Here is a 21,588-nt window from a genome sequence, read left to right as displayed (position 1 = left end):
ACAATATTCCACATCAAGAAGTTTGGCAAAGCTCAAACCACTTTGAGACTACATAACAATTTACTGTAGTTCAGGATCTGAAGATATATTGACACTTAGTTCATGAGAAGTTAAGTGCACTAATATAGCCCTGGAGCCTTTTGGGACAGTGGGCTCAGTGACAACAAGACCAAAGAGTACTTACCCTGTGTGATGCACTCACCTTTGAGGTCCATCAGTTATAAATAGCACAGTTGCTGCTCCAGTAGCTGGCCGGCAGCCAGGAGAGAGAGCAAAACAGATTGAGGTGAGCCACAGGAAGAAGATCAAGGTGGGCAGAAGGCTATCCTATATGAAAGAGTCAAAGAAAGGTAAACAAGGACATTTACGTGATGAAAGCAGGAGGAAAATCTTACGTGGTTACTATTCTATTAGCTTTCTCTGCAATTCCACTATGTCTTCAACTGTACAATCATCTCTCATACTTATTGAGAAAATTACTAGGACGAACTAGAGCAAGTAATCTATGAAGCATATAGTAATCATATAACATGATTCGGCAATGAATCCCACCTTCTGTTTTGGAATAGTAGCCGGAGGACGTAGAAGAGCAGAAAGGAAACAGAAAACGAGACATACAGTGGATCCGGGGGGCACAGGACATGCTTAGTCAGTGCACGTACGTTGCTGAATCTATGAGACATCTTTAAAAAGTAGCTAAGCCTTCCAAACGTGTAACAATGTCAACTTTAATAGGGATACCAGATAGACAATATGTAACTGTGCTTTTTGAAAACTATTATTTTAATCAACTTTCTATTTTATTAAAACCAAAGCAAAAGGACTGTATTAGTCTTGAGGCTGCAAATTTGTTTAAACTTTTCCTTGAAGTCTTTTTATAGTTTACTTGTACAATGCATGATAAATTATTGAGAAATAAAAATATTTTGATTTGTCTCTATAAAACAATAGAAACCAACTTGTAGATATAACTTAGTTAATATTTCTCCCAAAATTAAATATTTTAAGATCAATCTATTAACAGCCTTCTTAGTGTACAAAATATAGTACTAGAAGCTCTGGTGATATATGAAGAAATCTAAAGACACCCTTCAGACAGTTTATAATATAGTGGATTAGGATGTTTCTACCTTCAAGTAATAACAAGGTGATCGAATGTAAAACATGGTTGAGTCTGTGCTCCATTTGTGTATTGGATCCTTTGCCTGTAAGTGTAAGAATTAACCCAAACAACTCCAAAGAGAATGTTAACAACTCAGATCATGTTGCTGGCTCACAGCCAGTTTTTAAAATTCATAGTACTTAGCACTTTAACAATTGAGATGGTTTCATTTACAACTTAGAAGAATGACAGTTCAGCAGTTAATACTCTTTAGATACTTACTGAAATTATCTAGAGATTTCCAGAACAATAACAATTCATTTTCCTCTACTTGGAATATAATTTATTTGCCTGTTGTGTGATAATATCGAGGTATTAAAATAATTGAATCAAAATAATGCATGATCTTCTACATACAAAATAATTTTTACTTCTGAGGTATTTTCAAATGTACTATGTCATCTCTAAATAGAGTAAAATTCTCTCTTTATAGTTTAGGAATAAATGTGCTAATATTAATTTTTCTACCCTCATTTATAGACTAAATAAAAAAGAAAACTCACATGATCATATCAATAGATGCAGAAAAAGCATTTTACAAAATCCAGCATTCATTCATGATAAAACCACTCGGTAAACTAGGACTGGAGGGGGTCTTCCTCAACTTAATAAAGAATTTCTACAAAAAAAGCTACAGCTTACGTCACATTTACTGGTGAGAAACTCAAAGTATTCCTTCTAAGGTCAGGCACAGGCAAGAAAGTCCCCTCTCACCACTCCTTGTCAACATTGTACTAGAAGTTCTAGCCAACGCAATAAGACGTAAAGGAAACTAAAAGTATACAGATTGTGAAGGAAGAAAAAACTGTCTTTGTTCACACATGATGTGCTAGTCTATGCAGAAAACCTGAAAGCAGCAACAAAAAAACTCCCGGAACTAAGAAGTGATTATAGCCAGGTTGCAGAATAGAAGGTTAATATACAAAAGTCAATCACTTTCTTATACACCAGCAATGAACATGTGGAATTGAAAACACAATAACATTTACATTAGCACCCCTGAAAAAAAACTTAGGTATAAATCTAACAAAATATGTACAAGATCTATATGAGGAAAACTACAAAACTCTGAAGAACAAAATCAAAGAAGAACTGCATAAACGGAGAGATATTCCACATTCCTGGATAGGAAGACTCAATATTGTCAAGACATCAGTTCTTCCTAACTCCATCTATAGACTCAATGCAATACCAATCAAAGTCCCAGCAAGTTATTTTGTGGATATTGACAAAGTGATTCTAAAGTTTATATAGGGAGGCAAAAGACTCAGAATAGCCAACACGATGTTGAAAGGGAAGAACAAAGTTGGAGAACTGACACTACCTGACTTCAAGACTTACTATAAAAGCACAGTAATTGAGACAGTGTGGTACTGGCTAAAGAATAGATAGATAGATTAATGGAACAGAATAGAGACACCAGAAATTGATCCCCATAAAGAAAGTCAGCTCACGTTTGATAAAGTGGAAAAGGCAATACAATGCAGAAAAGACGGTCTTTTCAACAAAGGGTGCTGGAACAACTGCAGATCCAGTGCAAAAAAGTGACTGTGGACACAGACCTTATGTCCTTCGCAAAAATTAACTCAAAATGGATCACAGACCTAAATGTAAAGTGCAAAAAAATAAAACTACTAGAAGATAACATAGAAGGAAACCTGGATGACCTTATATATAGCAATGACATTTTAGATACAACAGCAAAGGCATGATCCATGAAAAAAATTGATAAGGTAGATTTTATTAAAATTAAAAACTTCTTTGCAAAAAACAACATCAAAAGAATGAAAAGGCAATCCACTGATTGAGAAAAATATTTGCAAAAGATACATCTGATAAAGGACCACTATCCAAAATAAACAAAGAACTCTTAAAACTCAATAATAAGAAAACAATGCAATTAAAAAAAGGATCCAAAGCCCTGAAGAGATATTTCACTAAAAAAGATCTACAGATGGCAAATAAGCATAAGACAAGACGTTCCACATCTCATGTCATCAGGGAAATGCAAATTAAAATGACAATGAGGTACACTATACATCTGTTAGAATGGCCAAAATCCAGAACACTGACAATAACTGCTGGTGAGGATGTGGAGCAATAGAAACTCGCATTCGCTGCTGGTGAGAATGTGCAATGGTATGGCCGCTTTAGAAGATACTTTGGCAGTTTCTTACAAAATAAACATACCAAGATATCTTTGAGCAGGTAAGTGGATAAACTATGGTACATCAAGACAATGGAATATTATTCAGCACTAAAAAGAAAAGAGCCATCAACCCATGAAAAGACATGAAAGAACCTTAAATACCTATTACTAAGTGAAAGAAGCAATCTGCAAAGGCCACATACTGTATGATTCCAACAACGTGACATTCTGGAAAAGGCACATCTATGGAAACAGTAAAAAGATCAGTGGTTGCCAGATCTGAACAAGCAGAGCACAGAGGATTTTTAGGGCAGTAGAAAAACCCTAATGTAAACTATGGGCTTGGGGTGATAATGATGTGTCACTGTAAATTCACCAATTGTAGTGAATGTACCACTGCAAAGGGAAATGTGGATAATGGAGGAAGCTGCACATGTGTGGGGATGGGGGGTATGTGAAAATCTCTGTACCTTCCCCTCAATTTTGCTCTGAACCTAAAATTGCTCTAAAAACAAAACAAAGTCTTAAAAAAATAGTCATAGCTGTATGGATGCTTGTCTTTGACAAGGTTTCTGACAGTTCAATAACAAGTTTTCTTTAAAACACATCCTCATATATGTCTGACTACAATAACTTTATAAATAGTAGTTAATTTTAAAGCCATGTTATCTTTGTGACTCTAGATTATAATCATACCAATGCATGCATTATGTAGATAGATAGTCAGGGAAGCTGATATAAAGTAACGTAGGATACACGTTGGTCTAGAAAATTGTAAGCTTGAATTCTAGATCCAGCATTGTCCTAACTAGTTCAATAATCTTGAACAAATCACCCAATACTTAGACACTTTTCTTATATTTAATACAAATATGATTTGATCTACAACGTTTTAGAAACACACTTAGCTTCAAGTGCCAACGTAGTGTCCATTACAAGAAATCAGAAATAAGGAAAAATAAAAAAATCTTGTGTAGAAAATGCTACAGTAATTCAAATATCTTCGAAAAATACAATAATGACAGTTTCAATTGGCCACAGCTGAACAAAAATTAGTGGTGAAATAAAAATTTCAAAAATAATAGCAAGACATCATGAACTATGAATATGAATATTTTTATCCCGAAACTAACTAGAGTCGCGATGCTGCTCAAGAGAGTCGGAATAGAATAAATAGGTAGGGGCAAGAACAGGAAACACGTAGTGTATATTTATTTTCTGTTATATTTATATTGTTAGTATGCTTTACTGTTAGAAATATATGTTATCGTTAGTATTAATTTATCGCTGTTATTTTGTTAACTTAATGTGGACTGAAAAAAAGTCACAGCACTGCTGGTAGTATATGGCGTTACTTCCAATTAGTTGGATAAAATGGTAGGTGCATGGGAACTGAGATGATATTGCACTGTGTCAATATTTCCAGCAAATGCAGCAGACAGGTTTGGGATTTGGACTAGGAAACGTTAAGTGTGAAACAGAAATGTGGCAAGGATAGGGAGGGATTAGCCACTTGCCAGGTGTTTTCCAGTAGAAACAAAGAAGGATTGTCGTTATAAAAAAGACAATTAAAGACACACTTTGTGTAAGGCATGAGAACTCATCTGGGAGCAATGTGCAGTCAGGAAATGGGAGCTTGGTGTGGAGGAAAGGGACATGGCACATTTTCCAATAAAATGCGTGCAACCTTTATTGTGCAAAGGAATACCCTATCTGTGCAAACCACTCAACAGCTGGACCAGCTTTAAGGACTCAGTATGAAAGTTTTTTGAAGTTTTTCCTTAGAAGAAAAAGAATGGATATGGTAACATTCTCCTAAATTATTATAACAAGTATTCTAGGGTGGGTAGGAGAAGGCAGAAGTGAGGGTGAGTTTAAGAAGAAACAGGGAGAAATAAAGCAAAGACTGATTTCAGGGAGAAGTGAAAACAAAACGACAAGGAAAACATACATCACAAGGGAAGGCCGTGATGTGCGGCAGGAGAGCAGCAAGGCGGAGAAGGATCATGCAGAGGAAAGGAGACAGAGCACGTCAGAGGCGACACTTGTCTACAGTCCTCAGACGCCAGAGGAAAGGAGGGGGAGAATAAAGCGAAGAGCGGATAGGAAACCAAATAAATGAGAATAGCAGGACCTTAAGAAGGACCTCCTTTCCCACCAGGCTGAAGACAGGAGAAGATAAACGAAAAAGAAAAGCGGAAAAAAAAATAAGGATAACTCAAGGACACATAGGTTAAAGTAAAGAAGCGCAAAAGAATACTTGAAAGGCAACCACAAAAATATACGGAAAGGACAACGCAGCACATTGGAAGAATCATCAGAAAACGCGTGTTGTTCCATTCACGTTCCATTATGACAAAGTAAATGAATCAATTCATCGGAAGTGATCAAAAGGTTAAAACAATCTACAGCTTAAAAAAAAACAAAAACAAAAATCCTAAGAAAGGAAGAGAGGTAGGAGGAGGGGCAGGGGAGGAGACAGAGGAGAAATACAATGACAGTTTGGGTAAACAGGTGTGTTTTGTTTTGCTTTAGGTGTTCTGGGCTACAGTTTCCTTACATGTTAAGCGAGCAGATGGAACTTCAGGATGACTGAGGTCTCCCTGTCCTCTAGCCTTCTGGGGGTTTGCCCTTCCGTTCTGGCGTTGTGGAATACCAAATACAGAGAAGGTCAAAGACGCTGCTTCCGAGTCTAGGGAAGGATATATTCAAGCAGCTCAGAAGAGTATTGCAGGTTCAAACATAAGGATGCAGGTAGAAATGAGAGAAATCTCTTTAGTCCTAAGATTTGAGACTCTTCTCAGAGAAAAATAAGTGAATATATCTGTACAGAAGTTGGATTTATGACATAGTTTGAGTATTTAAAAGATTAGGAATCTGCATGGGGAATTTTATGATTTGAAGGAGGAAATTTTACCTTTTAGAAAAATTCAGGCAAGTTTGAATCCACACAAAAAGTAATGATAATGTCAAGTGCTCTAAAATCAGTCTGTTAGGAGGTGCCATAGAAGGTCTATTGAGATAGACATACTGATCATCTCAACTAGAATCACAGCAAGGTGAAGTATACCAAGTGTTGATAGGGTGTATAGGGAAGTGAGAATTGTAAGCTATAAAGAGAAAAATGCCACTTTTTCTTAGCATGATATTGCAATAGCTGAAACCAATTTCATACAATCCTGGAAATTTGGAAGTCATATGGAGGACGCAAAAAATTCTTCTATTAGAACAGGAAGAAATTTCAATTTTTAACATAATCAATGGAAGAGAAGGCTTGCTTTCATTTTAAGATGTCACTAGTTGCATAACCCAGGAAACATGCTATTAAATGTAAGAAAAGATATGGCAAAATAGGTATTCTGTTTCTGCATTTAGTGACATAAGTTGATTGTTTTAAAGCAAAGAACAAAAAACTGAAATAGGACTAGCAAAAAATGGTAGAGAGGGGACAAATGAGAGAAGACTACACAGACAGAAACAACGTAATAAAACAGAGATAGATTTGCAAGAATGGAGTCTCTGTCTCGGTACATATTACAGGGCAAGGAGAAGAAGAATGGTGGTGAGGGGCTTAAGAGATTTAGGTGGTGCTGAAATGGAAGATGTAGGTAATAGTGCATAAGAATCTACAGCATGAAAGGAAATGATTTGAGCTAACATCGCAGCATCACTCAAACTCTTCGGGTAAGCTGGTGAATATAGGGAAGTTCTACCTGATTGTAATGGCTTCATTGCAAAGACAGTTGGGGAAGACCTAAACAAATGACAGACTTTGTTTGCAATGGCACCTGTAATGGAGAAGGGCCACGCTAAAAGAGGGATCAGAGTAAAACAGGAGCTGCTGGTAATACAGTATCAAAAAGGAGAAGGGAATGAAAATAGAAGCTGCATAATTAACTATTAATCACGTAGAATGGTACTTCTCACACTTTCATGGGCATACACATTCCTGGCCAATTGTGTTAAAATGCAGATTCTTTGACCACCCCCTCGCCACTATGAACACATTGGTATTAGAGACTCCATATATTGCAATCAATTACAGTTTTCATTGTGATTGTTGTTGTTAGATGCTCAAATTACCCATCTTTAGCTAATTGGAATCCCTTCATAAGAGCCCCAGTATCTTTTTGACATGACTTCATTAGATTTTTCTTTTTTCTTTTTTTTGGTCTCACCTGCTTTCTGGCACAACATTTCCTAGAAGCATCATGCGTATTTTCTACCCGTAGACTGGAATCACCTTTCCTTAAAGGAGTCCTGGTTCCTTTTGGTAGAGAATTCCCAGAACGCACATTTCAGCTGGACTGTCATTGATTCTAGGCCTTTAAGGGTTCACAGAGCCAATAAATACATAATTTAGAAAAAATAAAAGAATTTTTAGTGATATTTTCAGTAGAATCAACTTTTTTGATTTTATACTTCAACTCACTTTAAATAATTATTTTCTCTGTGTGGATATGTCATGCACTCAGCATATTGCTAAGCTCATTCATTGAGTTTGATGTCGTCTTAACGAATATCTCTTTTATTTTTTATTTATTTTTTTTGTATTGTAAAACAGTTGTATGATATCACAGCCAAAATAATAAAATGAGGATTTTCAAAGCACTCTTGCTTCTATTCCTATTAACTCAACCCTCTTGTCTATAACAAACTTAAATTCCTTATCTTGGCATTCATGACCTGGTTGGCACCATTCAGCATTCCAAACTTGTCCCCTATAACTACAACATAAACTCTAGCTAAATTGGGCTATGCATGACTTCAAAGATACCAAGATTATATCTTTGCTTTGTGATACTTCTTCAATGCTGATCCCTTTTTCTCAAATGCAGTTCCTGCCTCTGTCAATTTAAACTGCGTTCTTTCTCCAAAGCCCATAATACTTAACTCTTTGAAGACTATTAGCACTATTTTAATCGCTTTCTTTATAACCTATATATTTCTTTTAAAAAAACTGCTGAGGTGGCTTATAACAAAGATATATATAATTTAATTATGAATAAAAAGTAGAGAAAATCAGAAAAGAGGTAAAAAAATAATATTTCAGCAAAAACAAATAGTTTTATACATGTATGCCCTGTCTTCTCAGATTGCAAGCACCTAGACTGTAGACTATGTCCTCAGTATACGTTTGATAAATAAATGAAGACTAAATACCATGGTGTAGTCCCAGCGTCTAGAGCTCCTTACACATGGGAGTTTCCAAATTTACCTGTTGGTTTTCTAGTGCATCTAGTGCATAAAGAGTTATGTTTTTAGGTGACATTTAAGCAAGTTTAGAACATGGATTGCTTGCAAAAATTTCCTGAAATTTTTTTTTTTTTTTTTTTTTGCTGAGGAAGATTGGCCCTGGGCTAACATCTGTGCCCATCTTCCTCCCCTTTATATGTGGGACACCACCACAGCATGGCCTGATAAGCAGTGCGTAGGTCTGCACCCGGGATCCAAACCTGCAAAACCCGGGCCACTGAAGCAGAGCACACAAACTTAACCACTATGCCACTGGGCTGGCCCTCCTGAATGGCTTTTTAAATAATGTATTCTCAGTGCAATATTTATGGCATCTTAGATTAGATTCTCTAGAACAAGATCCTAAAAAGTAGCACAGCGTGCATAAGTTTCATTGGGGGTGGTTTTAGAAGCTACACCTGTAAGGGAGAAAGAAAACCAGGTTTGAGGGGAGGGAGAGGCTGACCCACTGTGTGAGAGCAATTGTAGTTCCACCTGATTCCACAGTGAGCTCTAGAGTTGGCATGCCTGATTAAAGTTACTGGAAATCAGACATAGGTGCTGGGCATTGCCATCACATATCAGCCAATCACTGGGTGTGAGCCAATCGTGAGAGAAGGTTTGACCTGGCCTCAGCGGTTCCCTGCAGCCAAGGGCAATTATCACTGAAGGATCCAGCTGAGTCCTCAGCAGCCCCTATTCCAGGCAGAGTAGGGTTGGAAGCATCAGCTCTGTAGAGGGCATCTGGGCAAAGTACCATAGTATCCACTACATATAGCAAGTTGCTATCATGATGCTGGAGAAACAGTGTAATTTCATGGAAAAATGATTTTTTAAGTACAACAGACAAACTATCCAGGTAGTTTGTGTATTAACACTCTCTAGGTTTCCAAATACTTGTCTGAGTATCTCGATTCATGTTAATTATGTATGATTTTTAAAATTAGAAAGAAAAAGACAAGAAAATAAATTAACATCATTATAGTATTATTATCATCTTTATTAGTGTTATTTGATTTTTACTATTTGGAAATAAACATTATAGTTTGCCAAAAAAAAAAAAACCTTTAGGAAAAAGGACTTATGCCTCAATAAGGGGGAAAAAAGCTATCTAAATTTAAATAAAAACAAATTAATTTTCTCACAGATGTTTTGCGATATAAATAAGCCAATGTGTTAAAGAAGCATTATTTTAAAAGAGTTTTGAATTCTTTGGGGAAAAAAGCATAACAAGCTTATTTTGAAACTGCTAAATATTAATCTTCTATCCTATTTTCTTTCAAATAAATACATCAACTTGCCATATTCTTGTTTTAACGTCTAATTTATTTAAAAGTGTTTCTTATTGCATCCTCTGGTGAAATAAAAACATGTGCATATACGTGGAAGATAATTGAAGCATCACAGGATTCCATGACTATTAGAACGGACTCCCCAGACCTGTGGAACTGCCTTCCTTGGAGTTTTTAAAAATAGACACCCTTCTGTTTAGAGCAAGTTTAATAAAATTCTGCCAGAGTATAGAATATATTCCTTAAGCTGTGGGTTCTCTGAACTCTCCTTTTAAAACACAAGCCCTTGATAGCCTATTGAATTTAAAAAACAGAAAAAGAGGAAAAAAAATCCTTTGGCCTTAATTTGTATTTAATTTATTAGTGTTCAAAGAGGTGTTAGTTTGTTGTAAAATGTTTTTAAGTAGATGTTTATAGCCAAAATATATTTCCCACTAGGTTACTTCAGTCTAAAGTAGGCCACCTTCTGGTTTAAATTAAGGAGGAGGTATCCTTTGTTGGTTTTTTTTTTTTTTTTTTTTGAATTTCAATTTAACTGTGATTTCTAGGATCAAGGACATAAAGTTTATTCACCAAAAAGAAGTATGTCATTGGAAATCAGATGAATGTGCTAGATGACAACTTAGTTAAAACAGCATCTAAAAGGAATTTCACTGTATGTGTTTTTTTTCCCTTAATGTTTATCTTTAACCAGTCTGTGGTCTCTATTCTTGAAATCCTACTTCTTATTTTCATTGTTTCTGCCTAATGTCCCCAAGGCAGACAGAGGGAATAGCGTTGACGTAATGGGTTCCAGTCACTGGACATACCACAATTGCATATCGCGGGGCAGTTGCTATGATATTGGCACTTTTTTGTGTGTCTGTGTGAGGAAGATCAGCCCTGTGCTAACATCTGCCAATCCTCCTCTTTGTTTTGCTGAGGAAAACTGGCCCTGGGCTAATATCCGTGCCCATCTTCCTCCACTTTATATGGGACGCTGCCACAGCATGGCTTGCCAAGCGGTGTGTCCCTGCGCACCTGGGATCCGAACCAGCAAACCCCGGGCTGCCCGCAGCGGAGGGCACGCACTTAACCGCATGCGCCACCGGGCTGGCCCCAGCACTTTCTAATGAAATATCGGAGTAAATACACTTCATGTAATCTTTCAAATATGTTTGTGTTTGTGTATATGTGGTTGTTTATATGCGTGTGTTTTAACCTGACATTAGGTAAAAATACATTTTTTCATAGAAAATATTTTTCACTTTCAAGACAAATTTATAAAATATAAACAAGGAAAATGGCAATTTAACCAACCTAGTTAAAGGATAATTTTGAATTTTAAATGCAAAAAGAGTAAGGTAGAGATTTTCAGTTTCATAAAGTGGCTGATACATCTCATCATGAACATGCTTACGTCTTTCTAATATTTTCTTCTTATGAATATATTCACATTGGTCTAACTCAATGAATAAATAAAATTCAGAATATGCATCGTGTACTGTGGATTTTCGAAAAAGCTAGAACTATGTTAAGTCTTATCTAACTGTGTTTTATTAACAAAAGTGTCTAATCACCATTTTTATTAGTATATTTGAACAGCATATTGATCTGTATTTGCTATAAATCACAATATAATCACATAACAGATTTGAGTATAACCTATTGCAAGCAAATGAGGAGCACATGAGGAGACAAAATGTGGATTTCAGTGCTCAGACCTTATGAACACTTGCACATGTTCAGGAAAGCCCACTGGATAAAATTTATGTATTGCTAATGATTTTTATTGGCCCCTTGGCCCAAAGTAGTGGCAAGCTGCCCAGGAATCTGAAGGAATCCTGTTTTCAGTTAGTAGACAGAATGCAAAGAGTAATAAAATTCCGAAAAGGCACGGTGAAAGCCAACTTACATTTATCCAGGTACAATGAGACCAGCCAACCATACAGTTGTGATTTCTTTTGCCTTTTTTTTTCCTGAGGTCATGGGATTTCAGTTTATAAGGTATCCTAGTTGAAGAATCATTTTAACAAAGTCTTGAAAAGAGCTGCATTATCTATTAGCATGTGTATTTGTTTATATTTTGTGCCTGTACAATGTCATAAAATGGCTAATATGATCCACAGCTTTTCTTTTTCCTACTGAATGAATGATCTCTTATATTCCTGATGGAACTGCAGGCAAACCACTTTGCTTATATTAAAAACAGTCATGTGGATAATCCAAAAGTTACATGTAATTGTACACATGATCTTTCTCTGTAAAGGTAAGAGCAAATTTCCTGCTGAATTGCATTCATACGGTCACAAGAAAGAGGTGATAAAGTTAAAAGCAGCACATCAGCTTTTTCTTCCAGACTGCTTATTTGTACTTCTCATTACTAATTAAAAACTTAGTTTTCTTGTGATTATTTCAATTTTACAAAAACATATTTATAAAAAGCATTATGTTTGACTCCTGATTCGAACAATTAACTAATGGCAGTGTGAGAGGGTGTTTGGGACATCGAATCAGTGGCTGGACAACTGATGATATGAAGGAATTATTGTTATGATTTTCAGAGAGATAATATTACAGTTATATTAGAAAATAGAGTTGTTGTAGTGTAGAAATACATAGGTATATAGAGATGAAACTATATGTATCTGGAATATTTGTTTTAAAATAATCAACTGCAGAGGTCAGGAGAGAGAGAAATGGTTGTGAGTATAGATGAAACAAGGTTAGTTATGAGCAGACATATTAGTCAGAGTTCTCCAAAGAATCAGAACCAATAGGATATACAGAGATACATATGTAAGAGGGGATTTAATATAGGAATTGACTCACATGATTATGGAGGCCAGAAGTCCCACCATCTGCCCTCTGCAGGCTGGAGAACCAGGAACTCCAGTGGTGTACTTTAGTTTCAATCCAAAAGCCTGAGAACCAGGGAGCTGATGGTGTAAGTCCTAGTATGAGTCCAAAGAGTGCTGATGTCTGAGGGTAGGAGAAGATGGACATCTCAGCTGAAGCAGAGAGAGTAAATTCACCTTCCTCCCCCTTTTTGTTCTATTCAGGTTCTCAGCAGATTGGATGGTGCCCACTCACATTGGTGAGGGTGCTCTTCACTCAGTCTACTGATTCAAATGCTAATCTCTTCCAGAAACATCCTCACAGACACATCCAGAAATAATGTTTTACCAGCTCTCTGGTAAACATCCCTTAGCCCACTGAAGTTTGCACAAAAAATTAACCCTCACAACAGACAAATGTTGGAGGTGGGTAGTGAGTACATAGAGATTATTATACTGCTACCCTTATTTTTGTATATGTATGAAATTTTCACAGTAATGGTTGTATTTTTCCTTCCTTTTAAAATTTTCAGTATATTTTTAAGATAGGGAGAAGGATTATTTCAGCTGTAAGTTTTGCTACAAGGCCAGTGTCCAGAATTTTAAATCCTAATGCCTGAGATGCCTTGGAGATTTCTAATCTGGGCTGGTTTCTGTCTACGCAGGTGATCCAGTGGGCAGGGAAGTTATTCCTGAGTAGAAGTCATACACACGGTTAATGGTGAGAGAGCTGATGATCTTTGTCTCCAGAGATGTGTGAATTGAATCAGGACCCTAACCAGCAGTTATACCCCCAGGAAGCAGTGTCCAAGTACAAAGGGTGGAAGAAGCAGGTCGCCCTCAGGAGCTAAGGAGGGAGTACCGCATTATAGTTAAACGTGAGTCTAAGAACAAGGCTCCCATTCTAGTGAGGGGAAATATAACGCACACGGGTATCCAGACACAAACTTGTCATAATGGAGCCAGTGGCCAGCATCTGGGCTGGCAACCGTGGCAGGTCCCCCACACAGCCAAGACACCATACTTTAGTAACAAGACCAGTGCCAACATAATCCAATTCCCTAGTGGCGGCAATCATCCTTTAATATAATGTCAGGTATAGTTAAGATTATCCCAGTTACTGTAAGGAGTCAGGCCAACTGTATGAAATTCTGAATACGTATAAGCCTTTAGGCTAATACAAGTGAGGCTAATCAGTTTCTGTTCTTCCCTGACATTCGAGAACTCATCCTCAATCTGTCCATTACTTCAGGGACCACTCTGATCACTGGCATGCCTTATATGAGACCCAAATTTCACATGTCTGCCTAAGGTGTTCATTATCTGCAACTGAATACATCAAATTCTTCCACGTATTGTTGGACCCAAATCAGTAATCAAAAAATAATAATAGATAGCTTATGCAGTGGAAGTAAACCAAAGCAAACCCTAAATGCTTGTTCAGTGAAATAGTCATGACTGTCTTCAAACTGAACTGTATATGCCATGTGGCAGAGCAAATGGAACAGGGATACCCCAGAGAGAGCCATTGAACATATGGCTGCAAATACCCTACCTAAGCAGGTAGAAATAAAGTTCACAGGAAATAAAAGCTAGTATTAAAAAAAAAAATGAAGCATGCGAAATAAGGATGATAAAGCAGCAAACATGATAGTCATAAATTCCCAGAATTCACTTGAATGTGCAGAAAATTTAATAAGCATAGCCATTATCAGAAGTGCTGAGAGTGAGCAGGGAGGCCGCTCAGGTGTACGGATCCTTAAAGGGGTGGGGGCGGAGCTCTGCCGGTGGGCAGACGCAGACACGAGTGCAAGCTGAGAAGAGGACCTTCTAAAATAGATACAAATGACCTACTTAGAGGGCACCGAAAAGTTCTGAGATTAAAGAAGAATTAATAGAAAAAGTTCAGATAGCAAATATGAGAACCCTGAAATTATAGACAAAAGCCTATACTGGAGAATGAGAACTACAAGCAGGCACAAATGCAGGCTCTTGTTGGTGTGCGAAACAGCTTGAAAAGGAAGAGGGGAAGGAAGGAGGAAAGGAGGAATGGAGGGAGGGAGAGACGGAAGGAAGGAATATTCCCCCAAAATAATAGTTTTAACTGTCTCTCAATAAGAAAAGCATTCCCCTAAAAAACGAAAAAACTGCAGATAATATCTGAAGATGAGTTTCATCAAATGCAGCTCAATAGATTGACGAGTTTACTAAACGTGGAGTTAAGGTAGGATGAGCCCTGCCACCTAATTGTTGGCAGACTTTAAGAAAAATATATATCAATTTAGGAGGCTTTGTTTTATCATCAGTAAATGGGGATAATCATACTTCTAGCCTCTCTATTGTCATGGGTCAATAAAAAAGATCATATCAAGCAACATAAGCACCATGTAAATATTTGGTAATATTTCTTTCAGATATATTTGCTGATCTAAAAATTATTTTAGTTGATTTCTCTAAGGAGAGCTGCATAGGTTTGCTAGGGCTGCTGTATCAAAGTACCAGAAACTGGGCAGCTTAAAAAACAGAAATTTCTTGTCTCACAGTCTGGAGGCTAGAAGTCCAAGATCAAGGTGTCAGCAAAGTTGGTTCCTTCTGAGGCCGTGAGGGGAATCTGTTCAGTGACTCTCTCCCAGCTCCTGGCGGTTGCAGGCAATCCTCAGCAATCCTTGGCATGTGGATCTCTACCTTTGTCTTCACATGCCATTTTCTCTGTATAAGAGCCTGGGTCCAGATTTCCTCTTTTTATAAGGACACCAGTCAAATTGGAGTGGGGGCCCACCCTATTCCAGTATGACCTCATCTTAACTAATTATTTCTGTAATGATTCTCTTTCCAAAACAGGTCACATTCTGAGGCACTGGGAGTGAGGACGTCAACACATGAATTTTGAGGGCCATAATTCAACCCAGCACAAGTAGTATATGTTAAGGTTGCCAGATTAAATACAGGATTTGAACTGAATTTCAGATAGACAGCAATTATGTATCCCATGAAATATTTATATAAGTATATTCCATGTAATATTTGCAATTTTATTTGCTGAATTCGGCAATCCTGGTGTACATACCTCAGTATTTTGAAGACTGTGATTTTTTAGTGAATGTTAAACAAAGCAGTTTTGTAACCATTAGTTAGTTCCCACTAGACCAGAAGCTCTGAGATAAGGTCACTGCTTCATTCCTGCTTGTTGGTGTGAGCAGAGCACAAAGCAAGTTACTTAGCACACAGTATGTACTTAATTTTAGTAACTTTTTAAATAAATCATTTCTACCTTTATGTTTCAAAATTACAGTGTATGCATTATATTGTTAGTTAGACTTTGTGAACAAAATTAATAATTCAGCTATGCATCTTATAATTTATTATATAAATTTAGACTCAGTCTAAAGATAATGTTTTCCAATTTATGAATATAGATAGTTACATAATACTTGTGGCGGTTACTTATACATTGGGCAAAATTTGTTTAGTATTCATTTGGATGGTTGTAAAGAATCATAATAAAAGCTTAAGTATACAATATAGATTATTTTGCCTTTCAACACCTGCCAAGTAATTCAGAAGAGTAATATGTCTCCATTTCATAAAGATCAACATTTGTCAAGCAAATACTTCTAAAATATGTGCAATTGATAGGAGAAAAAATTCTTCTTCATTCTCTTCTTTATATAAAATTTAGCCCAGTTGGAATATGAACATATAGTGCAAATGGATACAGATGAAAGTTTTTTAAGAGTTAGGGAATATAGACCAATGAAGTTATTATATTCTGAAATGCCTAATATAGTAGTAAGTCCTCCAAATAAATGGAACATTTGGAGATAAAATTAGTAACTGAAAGATGATGCAAGATTCACCTGCTGAATCCTCTAAGACCGATCATATTCTTGCCTGTGCCAGCAACACTCTGACACTTCCCACACTCCAGTGTGTCTCATTTGATGTTTGCAGTGTCTCCTAATCTTCGTGTATTTTTTCAATCTTGTGTCTCCAACCAGAGTGTAACCTCTTGAATAACAATTATTAAGTTGATATTCTTTTCTCTTTCAATATTGCTGTCAATTATTAGGTGCTAAATAAAAGATAGGTAATTGAATATGAATAAATCCATTGAAAGAAGCAATAATATATGCATACTGATATTACATTTCGAAAATGTAATAATGGTTATAGTAAATATCATTTCTCCACTGATTGACTATTACTACATTTTAAATTAAGTACCTTGGAAGAGAGCCTGCTCACTAAATGACCCAGTTGCCTCAAAAGAGAACAGCAGCCAAGTTCCTGATTAATGATGAGGTTACAATATACATAGCCTCTTAGGAAAACAGACTAATAAGTGAATGCTAGATTTCTCAGATGTCTGTGAACTTCTGCTCTACTCCTTATGCTGAGTGCAGCAGATCACTGTTTCTGGTCAAGACAAGACTGGGCAGAGCCGGCCTGACTGGAGTAACTACTAAAGAAACCCATGATGGAGATACAGACATGAGGATTAGAGTCTGGGAGTCATCCTGGAGGTGAGCCAACATCGAGTGATGGCATATATCCTTAACTAGGCTAGAAATAAGTGCAGAGCACAGAGGGGATATGGGAGTAGTTTGTCAAAGATGAGCAGGGTAAGAAGTAATAAGAAAGAAGGGAGTGGCCGGATAAGCATGGGTGGGTTTGACTTAAGGCATTCTCACAATGTAAGAGTGCAGGCAAACTGGAATTATTTACAGGGATTAGAGCCAGGGGGAAGACTAACTTAAGGAAGGACTTCAGAGACAAACAATCACAGTGGCTGTTTTACGGTTGGTTGGTTGTTTTCTCTTAAATGAGTCCTGATCTTTAGTATGGTAAAAGAAAAGAAAAAACATATACAATCTGTCATAATTATAGGTGCATACGTATTTCAGTGTTATGTTGAATTGTTTCCTCTATATTACATGTCATGAAGCACATTCCAAAAAATTTTTATGGGAATTTTTTTTAATACTCAGAATTTGCTGTGTATTGTAACCTGACAATTATCAATCATCATCATCTTCTTCATCACCATTGCATCATCAAACTCTCCTTGCTATTTCCAAATATTCTGCAAGAAAATATTATTTTATATTGTGGGACAAAACAACACTTCTCAACTTACACAGAAGATCAATGACAGCAAATAAAAATGGAATTAGAAATTGGTACCCTTTCATATTGTTGTACAAACTTCATCACTTTCTATGTGGGCACAATTTCAAAGCCAAGATCAATCATCAACTATTATCAGCAATACATAAAAAGACTCAGGGAATGACATCAAGGATGCGGCAATAGTTACTGAAACAACAAAAGCTATCTATGACCCGAGTCTTGGACAGAAAAATTCCACTTAGGAGCTGTTGAGACATTGTCATGGCTTTATCTGCTGACAAACAGCAAACAGGAAAGAGGAGAAAAGCTAAATAGTAATTGCAGTATCATTTCAGTCTTTTATTCTTGCTTCTATGTAAGCATCATAGTGCACTCTACATATCCTAACACTGCAAAAAATCTTCATGCAGCTGTGAAGCAGGTTCAGCTTCATAGACCTTCTCATTATTGCTCCTGCAGCATCAGCAGGAGTGTTATGAAAAATTACTATCATGTTTCTCCATACCCTTTATTAAGCATTTAGGACAAATTTCAAAATCATATAATGTTTCAGTTACCCTTTTACTGCAAAGTATATTAATATTACTTTCTATATGAGAACAATGACGTACAGGGTTACAACTATTTAGGTTTTAACTCAGAGGAAGCAGAAGAAGCAGAATAGTCCTATTTTCTAAGCCAAGCAACTAAACCACTTTTCTTCGTTTGCCAAACCTGGTTATTATCCTCCTATCCTTACTAATTTTGGAGACACACTCCAATAATGCACATAGAACAGCCATTTCATTTACAGCAAGGTCGTGTAATATACATAATGTGCTCCAGACTTTTCCTCTCTTTCTGTGAACTAGTTACTCCTATAGGTCAAAGGGGTCACCATGTCTAGAAATGACCTCTTGATCTAAAGCAGTGACCAGCTTAAAAATTTCTCTTGTGTTGTAGGCCCAGGCTGTAGATTTTCTGCTAGATTTCTATTCAGTGAGTCAATCTTTGCATTGCATGGGTAAAGGCATTAAGATGGTGTCAATACCACATTGAGTAAAGCGGGGAGAGACAATCCAGATCTTTCTGTAATTATTACTAAGAGAATATGCACAAGAAATTTATGTACCTACTACTGGTCCATAGTATGTATATATTAAAGATGTAATTGCATTCTCACAAGAGGTAGGATTTGCCCTGGAGGCCTCTGCCAAGATTCTGGAGTCTGGATGCAAACCAAGAACTTGGCATATCCCTATAGGTTAATATTCACCTTATAAAATAAAATTTATGTATTTACTTAATTATGCCATATGTTGCCCCTTCAAATTTATGGTCAAAGTTTAATTCAACTAAATTTCTTTGTGATGAGTGTACCTCTCAGGCTGAGTGAAAGAATTTACTGATTTTCCAATCATGAATGAATCAAAAATCGATTAAATGTACATTGACCTCATGCCACTGATACTTAAGAAGGAGGCTGCAATAAAGCATCTCTAGGTTTAATCAATATTTTTCTTCAACTAGTATTTAGAGAAGAAAGCATCAAGGCATGGTTAAATCAATAATGTGAAACACTTTTTATATGTAGAAGAGTGACTAACCATTTTTATTGCTACTGATGCTGGAATTAATGGGTGAGGTTCAAATAAAAGGCATGAAACAAGACTATTATGGCATTTCCTTCCTTTGAAGTTTCAAATAACAGGCATAATTTTGACCTCCAGTTTAGTGATTGCATCCAGAGAACTGTTAATGAGGATTAATAGCACTAGAATTTTCTGGCAAAAAAAATACACACACATATATACATACACATACATATACGTGTATACATATATATATGCATTAATTGTGTTTTAAGGAGAAGTCACAAAAAATAGAGGGTTTTGTTGCTGTTGTGTTTTAGTTCTTTTATTTTTTTCCTTCTCTAAATATCACAGAACATTTCCTATGGCCTGGATTCCCACTTCCTGACAAGTCCCATATCATTGGCTGCATTGGTGACAACCATGTAGAATTAGGATTGAAAACGACATCCGCCCTTGGACACTGCTCAGGCTTTCTGCCTTCCCTCTCTAGAGACTACTACAGTTAATGTGATTTTCTTAAAACTTTCTCCCTACCTAGTGTGTTCCCCCAGATGCTATTTCAGGTATAGATTCTGCCTCACTCCTAAATCGTGACAGGGGAATTTAGTGTGGCATCAGAACTTAGGATTGATTAGATAAAAGCATCACTTTTTCACACAAGTAATGTTCCTATGGAACATCACTCCACGGCTGAACTCCAAATACTAGCTGGCAGGAGATGCACGTACCTGCCGAGGGGAGTGTCATCACTCAGGCCAGTGAGGAAGGCAGTTGTCACGGGGCTTTTTCAGAAACTGAGTGGTGGGAGAGAAGATAAAATTCTGAAACGTTGAGACGTTTGTTTTTCTCCTCCTCCTCCTCCTCCTTCTTCATCTTCTTCCTCCCCTTCACCTTCTTCTCCTCCTCTTCCTTCTTTCTCTTGTTCTTCTTTTCCTGAGTAATAAAGGGCAGATTGACTCAATGTCCATTGTTATTTAGCAGAATGCATTAATGAGAAGTGGAGGAGTTAATTTTTCTGCAATAATGCAACTAGGGAGATTGGATTTCCAGGAGGAGGTCATGGTGAGTGGACCAGGCAATGGGGAATTAAAGAATCTGGAGAGAGCATAAAGTGACTCACCTAGAGATTATAAAATCTCGCAGTCAGCACAAACCTTCAGAAAACTCTTATACAAAGTTACTGCAGCCTTTATTGAAGTTAAGGTAAAGGTCTGTGCTCTATCTCTGAAGTATCATAGTGTGACGTACCTGGGAAGAGCAAGGGGAATGGCCAGACAATGGCCATGGTAGCAGATTAGATGCAGAGCCCCCAGGGAATGAGGAAACACTCTCTCTCCCCCAGGTTTGAACCCTCCTTCACTGCCTGAATCTTAGGAAATGAAGTTGGAATGGATGGATCCACTATAACATGTGGAAAGAATTAGAGCAAATTGCATTTGCATTTCAAAGGATGGGATATTACAGTTGACATTAGAATTATATATAGGGAGAGGTCACTTCTTAGATACTGGATTTATAAGAAAAATATAATGCAAAAATTACCGTACTGAATTATTAAAACTTGCTTATGTAGAATTTTCGTCAGTATTTTTATGTTCTTTAGCTTATTATTTTTGTTAGCTACTATGCAATAGCTGGATATTTTTAATTTTGGAAGTGATTTTGTATTGTTGCTTCTAAGGAAAACTGGTACAAAAATATAGTGAACTTTTTAACTACAAGAAAATTCTCTCATAGAAATATTTGTGTGTATGTATATGTATATATATATATATATATACTATATATATATAGTTTTCTCTCCCAAATTTTGTGTTATAGTATAATAGAACATATGAAGTATTATTGTTGTTGTTTTAATATTCTCATGTCAATAGTTGAGTGTTTATGTTGTGTGTTTATGTTATGTGAATCATATGCTGCTCTTTTACCCTATTAAAGATAAAAGGTCTCATGGTCTATCTTTACTACAGTGGAACCTTCTCCATTTATTTTTTGAATTTCTCTCTTTGTCTCTGTCTCTCAATCTCTCTCCTTTCTCTCTCTCTCTTTCTCCAATTTTCTCTATTTTTTTCCTCTCTCTATTAGATATCTACTATGTATTCTGGGAAATAAAAATAGGACCTAATATTTTTAACTTTATAATTACACCATGTTTCTATCCTAAGCTGTAAAATGCACATCACTCTTCTGAGGAATTTGAGTACACTTCTCCCATAGTCACTGATTT

The sequence above is a fragment of the Ceratotherium simum genome, chromosome 10 (genome assembly GCF_057802395.1).
Source record: "Ceratotherium simum simum isolate JZ-2026a chromosome 10, ASM5780239v1, whole genome shotgun sequence".
Taxonomy (NCBI): domain Eukaryota; kingdom Metazoa; phylum Chordata; class Mammalia; order Perissodactyla; family Rhinocerotidae; genus Ceratotherium; species Ceratotherium simum.
This window is presented reverse-complemented; position numbering follows the sequence as displayed.